Here is a 2369-nt window from a genome sequence, read left to right as displayed (position 1 = left end):
CCCAAATGCCTTTTCTTCAGCACTGAGAACCAAGGTCCAGTGAGGCCTTCAACTTAGAGGGCTGTGCCTATACTCATAGAATCCGGGTTACAGTACGTAACCCCCGTTCTATTTCGTATAGGCTTCGCCCTCTAAGGCTATCGCTATTGGGTTAGAGGCGAAGCAGGATGAGTCAACGCCTCACTGGCACGTACGGTACCACGAAGCACAACTCACCTGCCCAGAGCCATAATGAGCCACCCAGTCGCCCGCTGACCGCAGCAGTGGTGTCGGCGTGCGCGAGAGCACCGATGGCGCAGCATGGGAGGCCGAGGGCCTACCCATGAGTAAGTCGGGAACTGGGTCAGGGGGCCGTACAGACGCAGGCGGGGTCACGACAGCAACAGCATCAGCTGCGCACAAGGCAGGGCCACGTAAGCAGTGGCCGCCCCCTAACACTGTTCCGTGGGAGAGAGCACACCGCACACTCACAAGGAGAATCACTCAGTCTAAACACTCAGTACTGAGTGAGTCAAAAAGGAGGTGTGCAAAGGCGTCCACTCCCAGCACGGGGACGTTCCGCGGGTTCAGTGAAAACCAAAGGCCGCACTGAGCGTTCTCCTTGTTGGCAAGGCGGGTGAACCAGCGCTGCAGCCTCCTCATATGGAGGAGGCCCAGGGGGACCACTACGTGAGCCGTCAACATGGGGCCCAGAAGCCTCATGACCGACAGAGCTGTCACCGCCGCTCGAGGGACAACACGGCGGAGCAGCTCCACCAGAGCATCCCCCCTCTCCTGAGAGAGCTGCGCTCTCCGGAGAGAGGAGTCCAGTACCGCGCCAAGGTAAGTGAGTCTCTGGGAGAGGAGAGGAGCACTCTTCTTCCAGTTCACCGTGAAGCCCAGGTAAGACAGGTGAACTGCAGCCTGTGATCCCAGCGGATCAGGCTGTCCATCCATCTGTGCATCGAGCAGGAAGCGAGCCACTCTGAGGAGCGTTTCTGAAAGCGGGGCAGCAACCTCCCTTCCACCAAACAGGAGAGCTTAGCACCTGGCGGGGGGAAAGGAGGGTCATGGGCGCCAACACACGCCGCCATGCAGGAGGCATGCAGGAGCCAGCACTCGCTCCACCAGGGCCCTCCACGCTTTGCCGCCTGGGGAGGGGAGGGGGGGGGCACATTGTGAGAGACCTTCACACACAGTCAGAGGGGTCTGTTGGGTGTCCTCCCGTGTGTGGCAGGAGGGACCACACGAAGTGGCGTAGTCACCCTCGTGGGTCCCCTGCCGTACCGCATCCCCAGTGGGGGAAGGGAGGTAGAGGCAGACACTGTCGCTGGGGCACGAGGTGGGGCAGCCACAGCCGTGAGCCCATAACAATGCCGCTGCCCCGACGAGGGAGGGTGGGCAGGGACAGGCAACAGAGGAAAAGGTCTGCCTGCGACATCGGAGCCAGACTGCATGAAGGCCTCATGGCCAGCTGCAGCCTGTCCGTGTTATCAGAATCAGAATCAGCTTTATTGGCAGGTATGTGTACACATACGAGGAATTTGACTGAGGATTGTACATTGCTCATGATGTGCTTACTTACAAAAATAGTCGTCACCACACCTGCACCTCATCAACCCAGCAGTATTTTAGGAGCAGCCACACATCCAGTCAACGCCAGATCGTTGTGAAGTATTATGTATGTTACCGCTTTCCAGCCAGTAATAGAGCTAAGTTACCTGTTTCTGCCTGCCTGAGCTACTCGCCTCTCATCTGTTGTGCCCACAACTAACCGTCTTTCTCTGTCTCAGGAATCATCTCTGGAGACCAGCCCTGAATACTCAGTCCCAGAACTCAACTCACTCTGCTCACGTAAAACCGTGTGTGGACCTCCACCCTCCAAGCCAGTCAGCCAGCCACTCTCAGGAACGTCCCCCACCTCTGGACCCCCACTCTTGCCTGCCAGCAACCCCCCTCGCACAATTACACTTTGTCAAATAAACCGTTGAAATCACCATCACTTGTCCGGTCTGCTTCTGGGGCTTCCTCTGAATCCTGACACATTATGTACATGTTGAAGGTGGATATAATATACAGGTACACATACATGTACACAGTGTGATGGAACCCTGGAAAAAATAAATAAGACCTATGACCTTATTACCTGAGGTAGGTGTATAGATATAGTGGAACCCAGAAACCGGAAGGATTCCACAGCAGACACAGGGCTGTTGAGTATGGTGATGGGGGGCAGAGTGGGGGGGCTCCTACTGAAGTCCACCGTCATCTCCACAGTTGAGCGTGTTAAGCTCCAGGTTGTTCTGACCGCACCAGAGAGCCAGCTGATCAACCTCCCGTCTGTAGGCCGACTCATCATCGTCCCAGATGAGGCCGATGACCGTTGTGTC

The 2369-nt window shown here is 56.7% G+C and overlaps 1 long non-coding RNA gene across 1 annotated transcript in view; it reads left to right on the top strand.

The window, feature by feature from the left end:
• Window positions 1-1976, top strand: part of LOC123971910 — a 3033-nt gene extending 1057 nt beyond the window's left edge. The window contains exon 2 of the long non-coding RNA XR_006825326.1: window positions 1773-1976. This is a non-coding gene — a long non-coding RNA (uncharacterized LOC123971910). The remainder of the gene's footprint in view (window positions 1-1772) is intronic.
• Window positions 1977-2369: the final 393 nt, after the last annotated feature.

The sequence above is a fragment of the Micropterus dolomieu genome, linkage group LG06 (genome assembly GCF_021292245.1).
Source record: "Micropterus dolomieu isolate WLL.071019.BEF.003 ecotype Adirondacks linkage group LG06, ASM2129224v1, whole genome shotgun sequence".
In the NCBI taxonomy this organism is placed as follows: Eukaryota; Metazoa; Chordata; class Actinopteri; order Centrarchiformes; family Centrarchidae; genus Micropterus; species Micropterus dolomieu.
This window is presented reverse-complemented; position numbering and strand designations above follow the sequence as displayed.